The sequence below is a fragment of the Prinia subflava genome, chromosome 3 (genome assembly GCF_021018805.1).
Source record: "Prinia subflava isolate CZ2003 ecotype Zambia chromosome 3, Cam_Psub_1.2, whole genome shotgun sequence".
Classification (NCBI taxonomy): domain Eukaryota; kingdom Metazoa; phylum Chordata; class Aves; order Passeriformes; family Cisticolidae; genus Prinia; species Prinia subflava.
Genome location: NC_086249.1, coordinates 93836497 through 93859475, shown reverse-complemented (window position 1 = coordinate 93859475; position 22979 = coordinate 93836497). Strand labels below are relative to the sequence as shown.

The 22979-nt window shown below is 39.9% G+C and overlaps 1 long non-coding RNA gene across 1 annotated transcript in view; it reads left to right on the top strand.

Annotated features, from left to right (window-relative positions):
* The window catches only part of LOC134548303 (uncharacterized), a 211909-nt gene that overhangs the window by 67857 nt on the left and 121073 nt on the right, over window positions 1-22979 (top strand). Inside the window, exon 2 of the long non-coding RNA XR_010079742.1 lies at window positions 4306-4373. This is a non-coding gene — a long non-coding RNA (uncharacterized LOC134548303). The remainder of the gene's footprint in view (window positions 1-4305; window positions 4374-22979) is intronic.

The following is a 22979-nucleotide window of genomic DNA, read 5'->3' as shown; positions in this document are numbered from 1 at the left end:
GTGGCTGTCCTCAGGAAAAAAATATTGTGTTGGAAAGTCCTATTGATGCGGCCTGGAGTGTCTTGGCAGTCCTAAGCAGAGGGCCAAGGAGTGCAAGCAGCACAGAATGTAAATAGTTTTTTCTCCATCAGAAACTGTTTCTGTCTTTAAGGTTTGTGGAAAAAATGTGTTTTCTTTGCTGTATTATTCCTCTTCCGTAGAGAGTATCCTTCTAGTACCAGCTCAGCCTCTTTCCTAGACACAGATGAATTTTTCTTTGATTCAGTGCCCACTGCATGACATAAAAGACTGCAGCTAATCTAAGGCAGGTAGCAAAAACATCAATTTAAGATTCCTGTATTTTAGGACTTCGTATTTAAGACATTCATATAGGTATATGGATTGGGACTTATTTGTAAAGAGAATAATTTGATCTAAACCTCTTTGGAGAAAAAAGATTTATATTGATATTTTTATCTAATATGAACATAAATCTCGATGATCTACTAAACTGTATACCTGCATATTTCTAAAGCTTTCTAAGACAGAACCTTCTACAGACTGTGTGAAATTCTATTACTATAACTGGGTTGAATCACTTTTTGGTTTTAGACTTTTCCTTTCTTCTTTCTAATTGCATAACATCATCTCTTGAAATGGTGCTTTAAACAAAAGGCAGACTTTAAAGCAATGTGGGCTTTTCCCTAACACCTACACTAATATCTAAAAATACTCTTTAAATTATTCAAGAAGGAAGCTTTTTAGGGTGAAATTCCTCAGATACATCGTGTTTTGCTTTTGCAGGACTGAGTCAGTTTTTTATTCACTGTAATACATTTGGTTTGTGAATATTACTTTCATTTCTACATTTGTGAAGCAAAGCAAAAAGATGCCTGCTTGTGATTTGATCAATATAATGGCTTTAATTCTATATTTTGGGGAGGGAGAATGTTTGATCATGAGAGCTGAAAGGCATACTCTATTCAATCCAAGAAAAGTCAAAAAATATAATAGTTAAGTTCCTGCTAATTAAGTAAATCGTGACTGACCAAGAATCATCCATGGTAATCTGTGATGATACCATGAAAAATGCATTGTAATTAGGTAGCACAGCTTGAATATGAATTAGCATTATTCAACAGATGCATGCCTCTTTGTTCCTCCTTGTTTGATACTTGGTTCCAAGTATCAAATAGTTTTTCATTTAAATGGAAAATCAAGTAACAACAACAACAAATTTACACAGGGCTCCAAAATTCCCTTATTAAAGAAAGAAATATTTTTATTTTATTCATTATTCACTTTTCTAATCTTCTTTTAAGGAAGACTAATATGATGTTCCAGAGAAAATACTAAATTTTAGGAAAGAACGTTTAAAACAATAAGGTTTTTCCTTCAAAGTTACCTGTCTTTTTGTCTCTTCCATATGGGAGAAAATGTAAATATGAAAATACCTGAATGCATATGAAATTTATTAATCTACAGCCCACATCCCTTCTGAAACTATAAGCTCTGTCATGATACTACAGACAACATGATGAGAATTACATGCCTTGTATGCAAGGACTAGTGCTTGCAGTAATGATGAGGAGCATTTCATAGGTACAATAATCTTGTCTAATCTGTCTAAATGCTCTTGGTTACTCTTATATTCCCTGTCCCTGTAAAGTTGTACAAAGGGGTTTATATTGGTAGCTTTGCAAATACTCATTTATTCAAAGGTTCCTTCAGTTAAGGAGATATTTCCCATCTCAGAGTTTTGTTTTCCTACGTTCCTGGTTGGGAGCTAAGTGTTGGCAGTAGTGGTGTATGGGTGGTGCACAGTTGTGTGCCTGCAGTCGCATGGGGGATGATCCTGCAGAGGTGACAGAGAGTGGAGGAGACTCAACATCCACACTAACACCCTCTTAAAGATGCATTTTCACCCTGCTGAATGAGTGCCCATGAGCAGTGGAGCACACTCAGGACACCCCAGTTTAGTTTCATCCCAAATGAACACAGTGTGTGTGCTCTGAGATTGCCCTGATGTGAAAAGCAGAATGAAGGAACGGGGAATGCTCAGGGGAGTCTCTTCAAAAGCACATTCCTGTCCTCAGCTAAAATACCAGTGGAGTCGAGATTTTCAAACTGAGGTATAAGATTAGTCAGCCCAGGGGTTGTACTCAGACACCTGGTAAAAAGTATTTCTCAGCAGTGATTGGCTGCGGCATCATTCATTTGCTGAGCTGGAACACGAGGCCTGTATCTTGAATTATATGGAAGAGTCCAAGGTTTGGTTGAAATGCTTTTAGATTTCAATACACCACTGAAGTGTAAGACCCAGGGAAATTTCATTAAACACAATCTCGTCTGCTTCAGCTTCCAGCAGTATCCTGCCATGTTTAATAGGAAAGCTAACTATCCTACCCTGCAGTAGATGCTTGAAGCCCTGGAGATAATGTGGCACAAAGCTGTAATAAATATGTTTTCTGCACACCGTTCCAGTCCAGGCATGGCACTGGGACAGGACTCACATTTTTCTTACTTTATCACTTTGTATAGGGCCAGGTGGGTTTTGTTCTCTGCCTGCTGGCTTTCACTGGGAGTTAGAACTCCATCTCTCTGATGTTCCTGGAGTTGAAAAGCTCATTTTGATTTCATAACTACAGCTCTCCAACCTCCTGCTGACTCAGCCTTTCCTCCTGCAGTATGTGATGTCATGTGGACACAGTCATTTTCATATATCCTTGTTCAGACTTCATTACAATTTATTATTAGCTGTATTAATTCTCTCATACATCTCGAGCAGCTTACCTATCAGTATGGTGACTGTGTGAGCATCTGAGAAAGTGTGTCAGTAATTTCTTTCTCTCATCTTCTTAATATCAAATATTACAATTATTGCAATTCATTCTTGGCACCCACATTTTTTCATTAGCAACATACTGTTCACACCTCTTTTCTTGCTACCTACAGTAATCAGGGAAATGAGGAGCTAATCACTTATCTGTGCACTGTAGTAGAAATGAGTAAAATGATCAAAGTTTGGGAACTGCTTTTACACACACATGTAAGTGCTGCATAACATAGTTACACTGATAGAAACAAGATATTCCTGAACAAAAATTGCTTGTCTTTTCTCTGAATAAACTACAAGTTGTCTATTGTGTTCCAACTGTGATATAAACCTACTTTTTGTTGAATAAGCAGTTTATTTCTTAAGCCCTAACTTGGATATAACTTGCACAATTTTAAACACATGCTTGATTTTAAAAAGATTTTTAGTCTTGGATTCTGTGTAATGTTATGGAATTTTGGGCATGGATTTTAATTTTAAAACAAAATGTTGCTCAAAGAAGATCCCATCTTTACAATACGTCAGGCTGAAATATTTTCTACATGGAATTCCTGATTGGGCCACAATGAAACCCTGAGTTCAGCAATCATAAAAGTTCATAATGTTCAAAATTTGAACTGAAAAATTATATTAATGTCAGTAGAATTTAGGAGTGTGTCTATTATTTTGAACATTATTTTGAGGTTAGTAGGTATTCAGAATATGTTCTTCATTTTGGCTATATAGAATACCTTCACATAAACCATGAAAGGCAGTCTAAAGGGCCTTTGTGTTTTCTCAGCAAGGTTATCTCAGCAAGCTGGGAGCAAAGGGCTTCAGAGTCTTCCAGGTGCCCTATGTTTTAGATTATGTGTTTCAGTTTTTTCACCTCTACAGTGCACCTGATGGCTGAGCCTCTCCTGGTTCAGTGGGTTTGTGCTGGTTTTGCACTGATTGACATTTAGTGAGGTGAGAAGAAGCCACCCACAGAGGTGATTTTTTTCTTTTTTTGCAGCTGTAAGGTCTAGGCAACCAGGTCCTGGAAGAAACTTCTTGCCTCCTGGCAGTGCTCATCACACACTTCAAGAAAGTCTTTTCTTCAGGACCTGGTGTATTTTGTATCTCTTCACAAATAGACAGTGAAAAGATAAAACATCTGTAACAATAAAAGCCAATTCATCTAGGTCCTATTTTTATTTTAGTCTCTCCTTGCAAGTCCTGTCTAGTTTCAAAATTGCCTGTACTGTAGAGATCCTCTCCCTGAGTTATGTATAGTTTCTTGTCTTCCTCTCTGATTAGTGATCACTTACCCCTGAATACAGCAGCTCTAAATGGTGGCTTTAAGATGAACTCCAAAGACTGGGAAAAAATAAGCCTGAAATAATAAGCCTGACATAAAAAAATATGTCTGAAACCAGAGAAACAGTTATTTTTGAGGTGTTTAAACAGAGATTTTCACATCAAGGTCCTTTTTCAGTTCATTCCTTAATTTTCTGTTTGGTTTTCAGCAGATCTGAATTATGATAAGATGGCTCTACCTACATCTTCCATCACAACTGGCTGTCAACTCGCTTGAAAGGTAGGCTATATGTTAATAGTTGCATGTGTTGGTACATCCCAAATGATCTCTTTGGTAGAAATACTGAATATGCTATAGAGCTTCACCTAAAGAAGTCTAAGGACACTTGGAGGCTGTCCACAAAAAGGGTGAAGATTATAAGTACAATATAATAACTTAGCCACTTGTATTACTTGTAATTAATTTTTCTGTACCATTTTATGTGTAGGGAATAATAAGGCTGTTGATACCTGCATTTGTTTTTAAAAAGTAACCTGGAAAGCACACATAAAACTTTGCAGGGGAACCTTCTCTGGATCCTGAATTAAAATATCCCTATGGAAAGTGTGGAGGGAGCAGTTGGGTAGGCCCTGGGGACATGAACACCCAATGCTTATCACAACAGCAGGTAGTCTGGGCATCTCACTAATGTGCCTTTTAAAGGCTGAACTGTGGAATTAGGTTGGGGAAAGCTTTACTCAATGCTATAATTCACTTCCCTGCCACATAGGAGAGAAGACCCCACTGATCCTGTATGGCAGCAGGATCAGAGTCCCAGTCACGAGCCAGGCAGTGGCATCCCATTGTGCTCGGTCTTGGAGGGGTATACATGAAGAAGCTGATGGCTTTTCCACACTTTGTAACTTATTTGGCAGGAGATTTATTTCTTGCTTTGCTTCTCTCAGGAAAACACTGCATCATGTATTATGGAAACATCAAGGATACTGTCTTGCCTGTGCTGTTTAGTAAATGACATAGTGCTTCTTGATAGAATATAGATGTCAGCATGACTATTGAAAATGTCCAAGGGTGTCATGAGTCCTTGCATGCAGGGAGAGATGGCATGCTATTAATGATCCTTTCTTCCACAAGCAAATTCCAGTCATGTTATATAAAGTTGGGACAGAAATAAAAATAGCCCTTTATTAGAAGCAGCCTTGTCTGCTGTACCTATGGCATACTAAGCTTATTTAAATAACACTGCGAATTCTTGGGGAAAACAGAACCCAGAGATGCAGCTATTATTTCTGCTGTAGTGTGGCAAGGACTTTGCTGCTGTGAATAATAACAGCCATGTTGATGGGTAGGTCTAAATTAAAAGTGAAAGAGGTTATTCATTCATTGCAAAAAATCCATCTTAATGTGAAGATGAAGGCGTTTGGGGAGTTTTTCCATTTTATTTTTGCTTTTATGCCTATGTTGTATTCAGGACTGTGTTAAAGTTGGAAAATTGTTAACATGATGACAGATCAGCAAAGTTCTAAATTATTTGGGTTCCTTTATTAGTTCTCCACTAGGCAATTACAAAGTCAGTGGGAATTTTCCTTGGTGCAAAATGTCGTATCTGATGTCTAAAAGAAAGTGATGACTCTTTTCTTCTTTTTTTTTGCATATATTGGTCAACATTAATCAAAGTGCTTCCTTGCTGTACCATCTGAGGTCCTTACCTGTTTGGGATTAGGAAATACCCTTGGTATTTGAGAATGTTAACCAGTGACAAGCATGAGCTGATACAGGGACTTGGGGAGTATAACCAGCGTCTTTGAATGGGAAGGGACTGGTGGTGAATGCGGGTCAGTGGGACAAAGTGCCTGAGCTGTTCTGAGTGCTTTGGAGGTTTCATGGCTCCAGGCACTCTGTGGTACCAATGCTCAGTGTACTCCTTGTGGCCCACATATGTTTTACTGATGGATGTTGGAATTCACCCCTGCCCATGGCCACAGGAATGGCTGTGCTTAGAAAATGTTTCTCAATTTGCTGCTGTCAGAAGGTGTAACAGTCACTGAGCCATTCTGTCAAAATGTAGTTGTAGAACTGACTGCATGTGTAAAGAGGGAGGGTGGAAGTAAGAAGAAAAGAATTTACTTCCATCTTGAATTATGTATAAAGTAGTTTAATGAAGCCAAGTTGTAGAATTGGCTGATTTGTGTGCCGGAAGATATTAATCCAGGCACAAATAATGGAGAATGGATGCTGAAATATCCTTGAAATTAGGCTCTATAAAAAGGCTTTTCATTTACTTTTTTTTCTCCCTTGGAAAAAAAGTAATTTTTTCCTCTGCTGTATGTAAATGCAAAAATGTGTGTTCAGTGGTCCTGATACATTTGCTTTGCTTTTGTTGATGTCAGTTCCTGAGGAGGGGAATATGAATTTTGAACCTATTTTGAACTTTGCGTGTTGGTAATTTACTCAAGAAGGTGAACTGTTAAAAAGCTTTCATCTTCCATTATTATGGGCCCTTGAAGCCAGAAGTCTTCACAGCAACATGCTGAGAATGTCAGAAGGAATCTGTCCTTTAGTCCTTCCCCTGGATAAATAGCTGTGGTGTTTAGGAAAATGCAATCTGAAGTCTGGCTAAGGAAAGGAAAAAGCAAACAAGCAGGAGCTTTATTTGTAAGGAGGAATGCTGGTTGGAACACTAAGGATCTGCAACAGGAAAGAGAAATGAGGCTAATAAGTGGTAAGATTAGGCATCAGCATTCAATTAAAAACAAAGCTGAATAAATGTAATCCTAGTATGTCAAGAAGAACAAATACTTGGGACTTAGTTGTAGCTGGGTTCAGGAGTAGAACTTCAACTTTGAACTAGAAGGACAATGATGAATACCAAGCACATATAAATAAAATATTTTTCTCTTAAGAAAAATTACCAGTTCCTTATTGCTGTGAGGTACATTATTTAGTCTTCCCACCTGAAGACCATGGCAGACTAGCTGGAACCAGGCCAGAGTTTGTAAGGGGAAAAACATTTCTTGGCACTTTTGGAGTCTTATCTTCACATTTTTATTTTAAAGGGGAAAGTTAGTGAAACATAATTTCCCTGTATGAGGCAGTGATTCTGAAGAAGTGAGGAAACAGTGCAGGAAGCTTCAAGTGACTGTGACACCAGCAAAACATTTAACATTGTCTGTAAATTCAGGTTAGAAGATTGGTGCATAGTGATGCAGACAGGTTGGGACAGAATGGAGTGCATCCTACATTAAAAGTCAAAGATGCAGGGAGAGCACTGCCAACTTAGGTTAATTAGCTACGACATGTATTACTGGATGTGTTTTGCCCTTCCTTTCCTTCATCCCAGCCCTGTGTTTGTTAGAAGCCTCTGGTGCCTGAAAGTTGGTCTATGTGCAGAATCACAGAAGGAAGAAGTAGACTTTAAAGCTCTCCAGTAGGAAAAAGTTTCAGGACTGTGATGAAAAATGCAGGGTGAATACTTTGGTGAGTTCAGACCTAGTGCAACACCTTCCACCCTGTGAAACACAAGGACTGTGGTGTTTCCCCTGAGAGTGACAGGGGAACCTGTAAGCAAGACAGCAGCAGTGGGAATGTTCTGTGGGACACAATTGCAAATCAAAGGAAAATCTCTTTGTAATTCTGCCATGTGTTGCCATTTTGCAAGTGTTAGGAATGTCTCTTTCTGTCCTACATCTTTCCCCTCTCTCTTGCACACAAACCCAGGATTAACCAGCTGCCCTGACTGACAGGGTATTTCCTCTATTGAGTTACAGCCATGCTAACAGCAGGCCTGAGATCTGAGGGAGAACCTTGGTAGCTGCTTGGGAATACAAACAGAAGAAAAGTTTGGGGATTGTTTGCCATGTGAAATTAATTTCCAAGAAGTTGATATGAAATCCATTTCACCTACCTTACAGATATGCATTTCACTGTTTGTACTTTTGAAATATTGGCACTGAATTTTTGGCCAGGGAAAGAACTGTGAAGGTACTTTGACATTCCATGAATGTGTCATAACTATCATTTTGTAAGAGGCCTATATTTTAGCCTGGTAATTGCTCAGATGATAAAGGCCACAATAGCTGAAACACTAAATTTCTGCCATAATTCTGGACTGACTGACTAGATAAATCATTTGGTACTGTTTCTACTCCAGAATTAGATGTCTACCAGGTCCACAGACAGTTTTTTCAAATAGTGCATCAACATTTCAGCCATAAATAGTCATAAAAATGATGGCAGGGAATGGAAAATATTTTTCACTTCTCGTGACCATCCCTTTAATTAAATATTGTTTGAAATTAAACTGTAGAGTTGTTGTGGAGTTTTAATTTACAGGCAACAAGTTTCAGTAACTTTCAAAAGGCTGGAAAGGATTAAAAAAAATATTTATACCTTCCTCTTTAAGTGATTACATAGAAATATGTGTTTCTAGAGGTAAAGCTGTTTATTTCTGTGGTGTGTGAGATTTAGCTGACATATATGGGACATGCATGTGAATGCCTGCACAGTCATCGATTGTGACACCATTGCAGAGCCAAAATAATCCAGTGACAGCTAGGTATCTGGAAATAAGAGTCTCAAAGATGAGGCTTTGATACCAGTGACAGAAGGATGTCAATGGATTCTAAGTAGTCCCACAAGACTTGTCAGATGTGCCACATTAAAATTAAAATTTAGTGAATGAGGATAAAACTTTAATGTAGCTTCAATGCCCTGACCTAGATAAAGCTGTTAATTTTTGATTTATAACTGGGTAGAGAATTTTAATCTGCATTAAAAAGAGATTTTTTTCCATTTCTGTGAAAATAAGCATCTTCTTTAAATACTGAGAATCTTAGACCAAACTCCCATAATGTAACAATGGCACCAAACCTATTGCACCTTAACACTGAGTTCAAAATTTGACATATCCTCTGGATTCTCCCATTCAAAACTAGGTTGTTTGCTCTCTCTCTGTCTTTCTCTCCACAAAACTGATTGTGAATAGATGCTGTTTTGAATGCCCAACAACTGCTGTGATTCTTGGTCTTAAATGGGATTCTTGCGTGCTTATAGGAAGACTCAATTCTCCCTCATCTCTTGCCTCTCTTCTGCTGTTGTGTCCTGCATTACCACCTTGCCAGGAGGCCCCGTTACCTGCAGATATCCCCTGACCTAATTAATGGCCTGCCAATTTCACACCAAGCATTCCAGGTTTCGCAAAACCCCTCACGCCTCGCCTAATCCGATGGATTCAGTGGAAGCAGAGTCCTCCTGTAGCCCGCAGTGGGGTTGTTGTGGTCTCCTCGCACGGCAGAGGGTGCCCAGAGCCGCAGGCCCCGTGTCCGCCGGGCTGAGGAGCTCCCGGGGAGCCCGCCTGGACACACGGACGGGACAGCCGAAGGGCTGCATTGCCCTCTAGTGACAGGCTCCTAATTAGCTCCTTTCCACCTCTCCTTTCCAAGCTGTGCCAGATGTTGCCTCCACTGGATTTCTATGCATCCAGGCAGGGCTAGCACAGCAGTGCAGAGCAAAGACCTTGCTCTGGAAATGGACTCTGGGAGTCCCTGAGATGTGTGGGCCTGATGTTGTTGGGCCTTAGAGATTTTAGCTGCTGGTATCTGCTAACTCCTTTCCCAAGGGAAAAGTTTCTTAGGAAAGCTTCTTCCCAAAACAATCTTGGCAAAACAACTGTCCTTTCCCAAAACGATTTTTTCCAGGTGGTATTTGCCTTTCTGGTTCTCAGAGAGAATGGAGCTTAGGTCTCCTGTGGGGTAGGCAGGGACCTTAGCTATTACACTACTGGGGAAGGTCGATTTTGGAAAGGATAATTATATTGTCATGACTGTTTTGGGAAGAAGCTTTCCTAAGAAACTTTTCCCTTGGGAAAGGAGTTAGCAGCTACCAGCAGGCTAAACTCTCTAAGGGCCAAAAGTATCAGGCCTACAAAAACAAGGTTTGGTTGTGTAGAGACACTGAAAAAAACTCTGGCCCATCTTAAGTTTTGTGTTATTGCTTTCCAGACTAAAGAAGCATTGATTTCCTACTTGCCAACATCACACATTCAGGCTGCCAGGAGGAAGGGGATATGCCTCATCCTGCCATTAATACATATTTTTGAAAGGAAAAATGAGCTTCCAGTTAAAGCCCATCCACAGCAGCAACAATTCTCACCTACAGAATTATAGATAGGAACTGAAAATGTTTTCAGACTTTGGTGGTATGGCAAATAACTATTTTTCCTTTATGCTAATAAAAAGTGAGGCAGTTGGATCTGAGATCACTAGAGATACAGAAACATCTAGCAGCAAGAAGGGATTTATAGCTTCACATGTACAGGAAAAAAAAGTAAATTAAAGAGGCCATCAAGCCAAGGTTTTTCCAAAATCAGTGATGTTACATAAAAAAAAATAGCTTATTTTCTGCTTACTTTTGTAATGTCTTTGAATTTGGACATTTCTTGGCAGCTTCTTAAGCTATAGGATATAATTACAGACAATTAGAGAGCAGGTCAAAGAAAAAGATTGATTTTGTGATGATTTTTTGAAGGTTATACATCTATTTTTGTTCCAAACTGGCACAAAGTCACAGCGTTATAATTCTGTTAGGTGAAAATATTTGAATCAAAATGTCAGTTTTCAAACTGAGAAAGGAAGTGTTTTGATTCCTTTTTCTCTTCCATGTTTTCCTTTTGAAATTGGCATGGACCCTCTTTAAAATGTCATTGAAATAAATGCTTCTCCGTAAAACATTTTAGACTTACCAAAAAGTAGTCTGATTGACTTTAATCTACATGGCTATTTCTCTGTTCAGAAGTCCTGTTAAAGCAACTACTCATTTCACAATTACTGTTTACATTTTCTGATTTATGACTGGTTTCTTCCTCTCATTCTTTCCCAATTTGTGCCTGAAGTTTCAAAATTGAGTCCTCCACACTTTGGGAGAACACAAAAACAATTAAATCATAGTCCCATTACAGTCAATGGCAAATAAATGCTTCTTTGGATCACAAATTTCAGCCTTAATGGTACCCCAAAGGGCATTAAATCTTCTGTCCATTATTTGTATTTGAGTGATGTTGTCCTGAGCTCATCCTGCAGGTCATTTTCCCTTCTCTCATGGCACAGCAGCTCAATCAGACCTTGTTTCTTTCTTAACAATGAACTATTTCCCGGTGTGCCAAGCTGAACCTTCTTTCTGACAAACCACCTGGGGGAAGGACCTCTACTGAAGATTAAAATTTTTGGTTTATCCATCCTTCCATTATCAAAACTGGAAGAGGAGCTTTTTGAGGTACCCTGCTTATGACTGAGATGGAAAAGAGTGAATGTGACAAACTCAGGATATGGACCAATTCAGCTGCACAAAAAAGCAAGAAAAGAATAACACCCAAGTGCCAGCTCTGCCTTTCACCTCTGGCATTGTGTGTCCTTTATAATTTTACTGGTTCCAGAAAGAACTCCTCTAAGCATGTGGAGGTGATGCTCAATTGTGTCAAGCTGAAGTTATGGGAAACCAAGTGGCTTTATGTTTTAGTTATGAAGACAGAATTTTAAAGGCATTCTATTGCTTTTGTATTTCTCTTGGTCATTATTTTCCCAAGTTTAAAATAATACATTTAATTGGATGAAATCATTATTTAGTCCAGATGTGTGTGTGATATTTTTTATGTCTGTGATATATTAAAGATAAATAGAAAAGTACCCAAGGTTGGGAAAATTCTTGTAGAACAAGACTATTTTCAGTAGGCTTCAGTTTTTCCTTAGAAGACTATTGGGACACTGAGACCATTTAGCCTGTGTTCACAGTTATCCCCATCTGAAGCAGTGTTTTAAATGACTGGCATTATCTTTCCAATAATTTCTTCACTCCATTGCTCTTTCCCTGCATGCTATATTTCTCCATGGACAGTACTGAAAAACAGTCAAAACCCTCTTTTTCTAATATCTAGCTCAACACACTCGGACAAACTACTGCTTAAATTTCTTTGTGGTTAAATTCTTCTTTTAATGTGCAAGGATTAAGCTTTGTGAAGCCAAAGTCAGAAAGAGGAGCAGGCTGCCACACGTGTGTGGGCTGTGGATATTGCCGTCAGTGAGAGGTGTGTACAGTATATTTGCATCAGACCATCCCCTTCACAATACTCTGAGGAAAGGGAGCACTGTGTGAAAGCCCATTCAGCAGCAGTGCAGCTTCTAATGACTGAGGGAGTTTGGGTTGATCTATCTAGAGAAAAGAAAGCTCCAGGGACAAGGGGCAATGGTTTTAAACTGAGGGAGGCTTTAGATTAGATATCAGGAAGAAATTCTTTACTGTGAGTGTGCTGAGGCACAGGAACGAGTTCCCCATAGAAGTGCCCTATCCCTGGCAGTGTTCATGGCCAGGTGGGGTGGGATTCTGAGAAACCTGGTCTAGTGGAAGGTGTTCCTGTCCATGGCAGAGAGATTGGAACTAGGTAATGTTTAAGGTGCCCTTCAACCCAAACCATTCTATGATTCTATGATAAATCATGCCCCCCTTGCACTGGTGGGTAGTGAACGTATTATGTTGAGGCTGAGTGACTCACTTTTCATTATAAGCATCAGCAGGTAGATTAAAGCTAACTCAGACTTGCTCACAGTGCAGTGAAAAACCTAGAGAGTCTCATCCCTAGTGAGGTTCTGGTCAGAAAAGTGAAAAAAATGTGTGAGGAACTGCAATCCTAATGTCTACACAGTATAGGTTAATAAACTATAGATTAACACTTATCCTACACTAGTTGTTAGCGCTACTACCTGTAATAACTCTTCTGTGCGGAGTAAATAGTCAAGTCCTTATTCTGTTTTAATTTGGTCCTTATTGAGACCTTTAAAGCTTCATTTAACTCTAAGGGTGGGGTAAGCCAAGTCTCAGCTCTCCCTGTTTCCAACCAAGCACTTCTTTTTTTCCTCCATCAGTGCAAAACCTCAGCTTATTAGGAAGGTCTCTCTTGCAGCAGTGTCTGAATGTACAAATTTGCTCACAATCACAGCTGGAGTGACTTAGAGTGGAGACAGGTCATGCTGGGATCTTTCACTTTGGCACCAATTAAATTCTTCTATGAAAGCAGAGGAGGAAGTATGAGTTTGCGTTTTAAAATCAATAGAAGCTGCAGAGCACAGACCAACTTGTCTTTTTGTATGCTGCTCTTTGTAGATAAAATATTGTTAAGAAGTGAAACTCATGCCTAGCCCTAGGGCTTAGTTGCCTATCTGTACTGTCAAATCTGTCCAACTAGGACAAAAACATCTGAAAATAGGGCCTAAGAATATTTTGAAGACTCTGCTGTCAGGGTAAGCCATGGCAAGTCTTTGTAATGATTGAAGTGGAATATCTTAATATGCAATGTTTTAAAACAGTAAAATGAGGTGTACTTTGTGGGCTTTTAAAACCTTGCTGCTTAAGGTAATTCAAAGACCATACTGGACCTCAGTGAGCCTTGGCATTATGACCCTTGAAACTTCCAAAACTGTTAAAAAAGCAATGATGCAGAAATACTAATTAGTTGGTGGTGAACTTGCTCAAGAATTTGTTGATTCAGCCCTATGCTTTCTTAAGGCTTTCATAGCATGTCCTGAATCTTTAATTATAAAACATCTAATCTGTTAAATTTTTTACTTAGAGTTAATAGATGCTGAAGCCTGGTTTGTCATTTCCATTTTTTTTGCTCACCAACACAGGCAAAATTTGCCTACTTTGGCTGTGGTTGTGCTTTGAATTCTTAGGTTAAATCCAAACCTCAAGAAAAACTAATAATTAAAAGATAATCTATTTTAAGTGCAAAACAAGAAGCCCATAAATTCAGATCTAGAATAAAAGCTGAAGTTTTTTTGCATGATTGAGAATTGGCAATACTGTATGAGATCACAATAGTTACCACTTAATTTTATGCATTGACATGGAAAACTGTGATTTTTAAAATTATCTTGATACCAAATTGGTGATTAGTTTCAGATCAAGAGAAGGAATCTGACTGTTCATCTAGTTGTTTCACAGAACTTGGCCTAGTTTGCTTTTAGCAGGTAGAAAATATTGCTTTAAGGGCAAGTACAGACAGTGCAATACATAGTCAATTTTGCCTGGATTAGATTTTGGTTAGTTTAGACTTTTTCTGCCACAGAGTATGAATGTGAAGTGTGAGCTCACATGTGTGATATTTACACCACCTGAAGTTAGAATTAGTGGATATTTGCTCTAGCAGTATTTGCTCACAATGGAGAATTGACAGAACAATGTATGACTCCTTTGATCAATCACAGCCAATACAACTAAAACGATAAATACTGAGAACTTCATAGAATAGCTTGTGATGCATCTGGAGATAATTTCCCTCCTAAGTAATTGTCTGGGTAATTGTATTGCATAATTGTTTTGGATAATTATCTGAGTAATGAACATATTTAGAGAAATTGTGGTTTTCTCTTACAATATAATGAACATAAAAGTTACCAATTAATATGATAATCTATTGGTTTTGGTCAGTGGGTAATTTATTTTAAATTACAGTGGAGGAAAAGAATGCTAATTCTCTTTTTGAATTAAACTGCAGTAGCAAATTTGGTGCACAAAAACTCACATTTGACCCATACTACCCTGTAGCCTGTTTTCTTTACCATTTAATTCTCTGTGGAAGAGTTTAAAGAAAATGGACAGTTGTGCTTTATGGTAGGAAGGCAGTGCAATCTCTGCAGTCATGTCAGCTTTATAGAGTCATATGCTCAGCAGAGGTCCAGACTTTGTGCTTTGTCTGTCCTTTGTGTGAGGATTTTGATTTTGCTGTAATTGTTTTGGAATTAGATTGTGCTGTGGAATGAGTCATCTCCACAGACCGTAGACCATGGGTGTCTTTGCAGTTTCTTTCTCAAATAATAGCCACACTGTTTGCTTTTTTAGTTCCTATTGATTATTACTGTGAGGTGACAAGAGGTAAAGCAGCTTGTGGTGCTGCTGCCAGTTATCCTAGAGTAGCAGAGGAGGAGGGAAAGCTGGAAGCCCCTGTTCTCAGACATACCAAGGTCCCCCCCAAAGCTCTTCTGGATCAAGTTTACTGGTTAAAATTTAATTCAGTGGAAGCTCAGCTGACTAAAAGTAAGCACAGGAAAAATCCCTAGGTCTGATTTTGAAAATACCTTCAAAATTCAGTTTAAAACCTCATATAAAAATGAATGTACAAGAAGCATGAAGGAAAGTAGCTGGGAAACTGTCCTGGTTTTGCACAGCTTTAAAAACCAGGTGTCTTATCTAATTCTCCAATTTACTGGCAGTGGGGAGACGTCTCTGCAGTGGTTCAGCTGAAGTGGTTGCTCTTCTGGCATTACAAAGGCTGCTGATGCATGCATGCGTCTGTACAGCACTGAATGGAAAGCCCTGCCCTCCTCTGGGACCTGCCTGGGCCCGACACCCCTTTGTGTGTTGCCCTCCACCAGCAGAAGCTCCTGGTGCTGTGACAGCTGGTGGCTTGTGGAATTATGTGCCTTGGAGTGCACATGATCAGGATACATCCTGCCTCAGCTCTGAAGGATGGGAGATGGGAGCACATCTGCTTCCCTCCCCCAGGGATGGAACCTGCCTGGCTCCAGAGTGACTGATGCTGGAAGAATGTTGCACCCTCTGGAACGTGCCGTGCTTCTGTTTCATGAGCACAGTGCTGTGTTCTGTTGCAGTGTCACTGAGGTCCCCTGTGGCTGCATGGCACAGGGATGTTCCAGATTGCAGTCACGACATGAGTTAGCTGGGTGTATGTGTACCAGGGGATTTGGCATTTTTGGGTGGTAATTGTTTCCTGGCTTAGTTCAGTTAATTAGAAAAGGCAATCTTATGGCGCTATGTATGCTGAAGAGATAAATACAACCATTTTTTCCAGTAATGTGAATAACAAAATTACTATTGCTACATATTTATTTACTGTTCTTTACGCTTTCTAAACAGCTAAAGTTTTCCAGAAGAAAAGGCTTTAACAGAGACGGTAATCTAAGCACTGAGAGAAATAATTATATTCTTCTGCATTACTGCTAAGCTAAGCAGGTTTTAATTGTGTTTGATTCTTTTAAATTCGCAATGAATTGAGAGTATTGATTCCTTCTTTTTGTAGGTATGTATTTGTATGTGGGTATTTTTATATCACCCAGTAGAAGTTTAGTTTCTAAACAAACTAAAATCAACCTGTGAATCCATGGAAGTTTAATACACTGACAATTTAATTCAGTTAATATACACTCAGAGTCCCTTGTGCTTTGATCCCTGCTGGTATCCTTTATTTCTAATAGTAGGGCAGTTGAGTGAGCTATTGATGAATGATGGGCACAGTGGGACATGTGAGGATTTATATATCAAATCCCTACTCTAGTTTCTGGCTCAGTTCTTAACAGGGTTGCTACACATCTCAGAAACAGAATACAGTTTTGAACCAATGGCATCAAGCCTGTTAATGCTTGAGCCTGAGAAAAAAGTTGTGGAAACACAACTACCAGAATGGAAATCAAAGGAGTAAAGTACCAAAGAGCTTTCTAGTGCATATTTTAGAGAAAAATATGAGTATACAGGGGTGTGAAGGAGGAAAGCTGAGAAAAATGTAATGTGTCTGTGGAATAGCTATTTACAAATATTAGATATTCACATAATGTTACCATGGAACTATAACTGAAATGCACTACCCTCCATAATATTCCTTTGGACAATGCTTCAAGGTGCTGGGGAAAACATAAATAGTTATTGGATGGAAGGACCAGGGACCTATGTTCCAACCCTTCTTCTGAAAGCAGAGCTGTCCCTGGGAGCAATCACATCCCGGTACCTCAGAATCATACAGCCATAGTCATAGGGCTTTTTAGAGGGCTTCAGAACACAGCTGGAGGAAGCCATCTGGTGTGGGATTGCATTTTATGGAAATGGTTTGCTCTGGCTCACCCTTGGAAAATGTATGGTTTATCCCAAGTCTGTACCCTCTCTGCAGTATCCTGTATCTGTAACCTCATTGGCTGGAGAATGTTACCGCGCCCCTTTGAACCTCTGTGATAAGAATGCAAAGGCAGAAGGCTCTGCCCCTCTTGCCCCTCTACCCCTGGAGGCCTCCTGATGCTCCCTTTCCCTCTCCTCCCTTCCCCCCCCCCCCTTCCCTTCCCCTCTCCCTCAGTGAATAAACCCTCACCTCATCAGCACCCCACCGGCATCTGAGTCTCCTTGCCTGCCAGCGCGGGAACACCACGACCCCAAAAGACCCCGGGGGGTCTCCGGGGGGCACTCCCCGGGGACCCCCCATAAATTTAAACAACAACAATCTGGGCTATCCCAGAGCTTCTTTCACCTCAGAGAAGATCTGCAGTTTTATGTGGAAGAGAATAAACTAATGTCTTTTGAATCCCAGCACTGTGTTGTGGCTAATGAGGACCTAACTACTTGATAGCTATTTCAGAGTGAACCAGTGTCTCTGGAAATGCTAGTGACTACTAAAAGCTAGTGGTTACTGAGAGGATTGAGAGGCTTTCACAAAAGTGGCTTTCTTCAAGTTCCAAGGAACTGGTACTGAATTCCCGGAGATGTCAGCTCCCTTCCTCTTTTTCCCCTGAGAAAAACAAATCATATGATTGACCCTTCCCCTCCTTGTAAAAAGTACACAAAAAGTAATTGGATTGACAGAGTGGTATTCCTTCCCTCCTGTGCTGATAGGATAATACAAAACCCTCAGAAGCATTCTGATAACATTCAGTAAAGCTAATTTAATAGTAATTGAATTCTTGAAAGTTCCCATTAGGATGCTAAAAGCAAGCGTGTATGTAACATAAGCATGGTCAGCATCACAATGGAGCATGGGGAACAGATGCTGAAGCTGCCTGTTCTTCATACAATCAAGACTACTTATTTTGCTTCTTAGTGACTTAATGCAAATATATTTGAAAGTGTTGCACTGGGGAAAGAAGAGGGAGAGACAGAAAATATTCACATTGTTTTCTTTGCCAGAAACCTAATGGTGTATGTGCAGCTGTATATATTCTCAGTATATGCTAGGCCTGATCAAAAGGTATTGTACTCCCTCTAGCTTTGATTCAGCTGCTTTATGTTGTGCTGCTGGTATTGTTCCAGTTCATCATATGCTTAGATGACTCATAGTGAATGCATTGTGGTATTTACCATAATATGTTTTCCTCTTTTTAAATTAGTCTGCAGTGTATGATGTGAAATACAATTCACAATTAGCATTTCAGCACTATTAAATCCAGCTTGAAGTGTTTTGATGGAAACAGCAATCTGTTTTATTCGTCAAATTTCCCTAAACAAAGCAAGTGTATCAATTGCTAATAGTGTACATTATACAGAATTAACTGGTGTCTTTCAAACAAAATAATATTTAAGGATTTCTTTTCATAAGCTACCAGGAGTCAAAGAACCCAGTCTCACCTCTTCCAACAGTATTTAATTATAGCAGGTTTGATGTGCTTTTGGGTTACCCCCATCACTTCTGTTGGAGATGTTTGCTCATACCCTACAAGAATCTGACAACAGAAAACTAAGTGGGCTGTCTGATGTGGTGCAGGATTTTTTTGGTAAGTGACATGGTCTGAACTGTTGGCATCTCCATGTTGATTTTGAACCCCTTCCATGTTTGGCACTTAAGGGGATGATCTCTGACAAGGCCTTAGGGACAGAAACCCCAGCTGCAAAAGCTGAAGAGAAGCGAATAGCTCATTTTCACATTCTAAATGGATGCAAACCATGTAGAAAAAAGGAGACATGGCTCTGAAAAATTTCTGCAAGTAGAAGAAATGGAGGAGGTGCATGGGACAGAAAAACAGCAGAAAAAAGGAAGTAGAAAAGGGGTTCCAGTGAAACAATGAGAAGGAGGAAAAGAACAATGATTTAATTGACCATCCCTCAAAAGCAACATGAAAGTCAGATGAGGGGACACTGGGGGTGTCATGGAATGAAGGACAGAGATGAGCAGGACATTGCCCTCTCATTAGCCCCCTCCATGTGCAGTGTGTTAATGCAGCGTGAGCAGCAGTGCTGCCAGGGCTTCTGATGGTCACTTGTGCTGTACAGGAAGCCTCTCTCCCATCTAACATTACCTGTGCATACACAGTAGGGGCAATGCCTTGTGCAAGTTTTGGGCCAGCCAAGCCTGTGTTTATCTTCTTGTGGAATTTGCGAAGTATTAAATCCTAGTATGTCTTTTTGTCATATGGAGAGCAAAAATACAAAATGTAACAGGCAGACTGCAGGCTATTCAGTTGAGCTGTGTCTGCCATCTGGACTGGGGGTTCCTGCTTCAAGCCAAGATCCCTCTACCTGTGACATTTCTGACGGTTTCAATAAAACACTGCTTAAAACCATGCTGATCGAGTTTTCACAGCTTCCAGAAAAAAATATTCTACTGGTTTAACCAATATAAAAACTTCTCAAAGCCCTTTGCCACAGTCTAACCTTTTGGTATTTCTTCTGATTCACAAAGAACATATTTTCTTTTGTGCCTTGCAAGCACTTTTTCCCAGATAAAACAATTCAAAATTTCATTTTTTTTTTTTCAGAGATCAAATCTCTTTCACCTTATTCAGCATTCTCCTTTGTGTTCTCTTTTGATTTTCTACATCCCTCTTGAAAGGATACCCAGCACCTGACACATCAGATCTGCTGAGACTCCAGGGCTGGTGAGGAAAGTAGGAAAGAGGATTATGTTGTACCACTTAGAGATTAAACTCCTGTTTGTATAAGGCATATAGGCTCCTAGCATAAGGGGCCTTAATTTCCACAGCAGTAGATCAGTGCTGAGTCATGTTTGTTTGCCTCCTCCAGATCTTTTCCAGCATGGCTGCTGCCATGGTTAGTTGTTTCTCATGTTGTATTTGTGTACACTAATCTAGAGCTAGAATTTACACTTAGTGAATTGCATTTTTCCAGACCATTTCCCCAGTTTGTCAAGAACATCTTGCATTTAATGTCCCCCAGTATTTTCCGTCCTGCACATCCCATTATCTAACAAAGCATGACCTCTGTATGCTTGGCTATCAGGAAAGTATTAAATGTTCAAGGCCAAATTATTACTCACCACTGAGTAACCCTACTAGGAAACCAATTCTCTTACTCTGAAACCTCTCTGAACACAAGTGGGGAGAGAAGATTCACTTTTGACCCTAACTAAAGCAATAGTGTAATTGCATGCAAGTAGAACTGTAATAAAGGAAGGGAGATAAGAAAAAAAAATGAAAATTATTGTCTAAGTCATAAGATGCAGTAGTACCTGCTTTCCAGTGGTTTTAGCAGCAAAATACCTTGTGGCTATCATCTGTCTTTTCTTCTTTTGCTTTTAATGTTGTCTTTTGACTATAATGTTGTATGTTTTCTATCAAACAGTGAAGTCAGAAGGAACTGACAGACTAAGGGATACCAAAACCCCCAACAAAATCCCTTTCCCAGTTCTAACTTTGAACTAATAATTGACAAGTCCTGAATGGAATCCTCAAATCTTCAAATCATAGAATCATAGATTGGTTGCAACCCCCTGCCTTGGGCACCTTCTACTAGACCAGGCTGCTCCATCCAGCCTGGCCTTGAACACTTCCAGGGATGGGACATCCACAGCTTCTCTGAGCAACCTGTGCCAGTGCCTGACCACCCTGACAGTGAAGAATTTTTTGCTGATGTCTAACCTTGAGCTGCTCTCTTTCAGTTTAAAACCAGTTGTCCCCCTTGTCCTATCCCTACCTGTTCCTGTGAAAAGTCCCTCTCTGGGTCTCTTGTAGCCCCTTTAGGTACCAGGAGGATGCTGGAAGGTGTCACTGGAGCCTTCTTTTCTCTAGGCTGAACAACCCCAGCTCGCTCAGCCTCTTCTGATCATCTGATCATCTGATCATCTTGTTGGCTCTCCTCTGGACTTGCTCTAACAGGTCCATGTCCTTCTGATGTTTGGGACTTCAGAGCTGGATGCAGCACTCCAAGTGGGTCTCACCAGAGTGGACCAGAGGGTCAGAACTCCCTCCCTGGCCCTGCTGCCCACAGGGCTTTGGATGTAGCCCAGGACACTGTTGGCCTTCTGGGCTGTGAGTGCACATCCTCACATCCAGCTTCTCACCCATCAACACCCTCAAGTCCTTCTCCCCAAGGCTGTTCTCAACCCATTCTCTGCACATCTTGTGTTTGTTTCTGGGATTGTCCTGACCAAGGTGCAGGACCTTGCACTTGGCCTTGCTGCACTTCATGAGCTTCACAGGGGCCCATCTTTAAAGCCTGTGAGGGTCCCTCTGGATGATATCCCTTCCCTACAGCCTCTTGACCACACCACACATCTTGGGATTATTGGTAGACTTGCTGAGGTCCCATTCAACCCCACAGTCCATGTCACTGACAAAGTTGTTAGACAGTGCAGATCCCAATACTGTCCCCTAGAGAACACACTTGTCACTGGTCTCTACATGGACATTGAGCCATTAACACAACTCTCTGAGTGTCACCATTCAGCAAATTTCTTGTCCACTGGGTGGCCCATTATCATGAGGGTTTTTGCAGATTGGGACCCTGAGTTTCTGCAAAGTATTTTTTGATGTCCTGCAACTAGGTAAATTCAGTAACAAGAATTAGTTTTATCCATTTATGAGACTGACTTGGAGCCTGAATTCAATAGAAAGACAACACAAGACATGAATTACCACAATTAATATGAAAATTAAAACCCTAAGATAACTCAAACATAAAGTATCAAAAGCAGATACCACAGACTTGAAGCATGGAAAAGATCAAGTGGCTAAGAAAACAGATAATAAAATTAATGTAATTGAAGAACTGGGTATAGTAAATACTATATTGAGAAAGATTTTTTTTTTAATCTTCATTGTATGATACAGATCCAAATATGCTGCAGTTCAGAGCATTTTTGAGATATATAAGCTCCGTACACTTTCCCTACTTGACTTTGTTTTATATGCAACCCTCTTAGAGGATTCTTGGAGTGTGCTTAATGTATTATGGATATTTTCCACATAATGCATAAAGCATGTGTTTAGTGCCCTGGGGGCTCAAAACATCCAAGGATCTGGCCAAGGAAAGAATTTGCCCTTTTTGTTTGATAATTGTACCGTCTGATAGAATGAGAGGCATATACAAACTCAGCTTAAGAAAAATTATTATTATTAGTAGTAAATACCAAGTGACTAGTAGCATAAATAGAATGAGGTAGCTCTCTGGGTCTTAAAAATAGAAATATATCAGCAAATCAACAAGCAAACAACCAGCAAACTTGTATTACTGTTCCTGTCACCTTGTTATTCCATCCTTACTGTTCTTCTCATAATGTTCTGTGTAGCTTTTCTTCCTTGTCATTGTCCTGCAGAGTCAGATAGTCTTTATCTATCAGGATCTCTTTGATGTATTCTAAGGCTTCAGAAATCAGGTGCTTTAGTCCATGCTAATGATTTAGCCTCCATTTATCAATGTGGAGAGAGAGTGGCTCCTCTGCAGAGCAATTTTAGGGCACATGAGATGAATGAATTGCTGTCTGGAGTTGTGTGTGGCTTTCCAATCCCCTTTTTCAAGTTAAGAAAGACTGACGCCTCTGATCTCCACCTCATCCTGCAAACTGTTCACCTTTCTCTGTATAGCAGCACTCAACATTCATGTCAGCTGATTCTGAGATCCTTTTTGGTTTTAAAGCCTGCTAAATGGCTTCACTGGCCTCGTGCTGAAGAGTGAGGGTGAAAAAAAAAAAAGAAACTATACTCCAGAGTAGTAAACAATATATATAAAGTAAGAGTAAAAAGACCAAAGAATAAAATGTATTCCCTCAGCTCTGAGGCAGCATTTCATTTGAGGCATTAATTTTCCAGAATTATCTGAGCTGATACTTACACTGTCATTTGCAAAATGGCTTTGCTATTACAGTAATTTCAGTGGAGAGAGGCATTAGTCTGT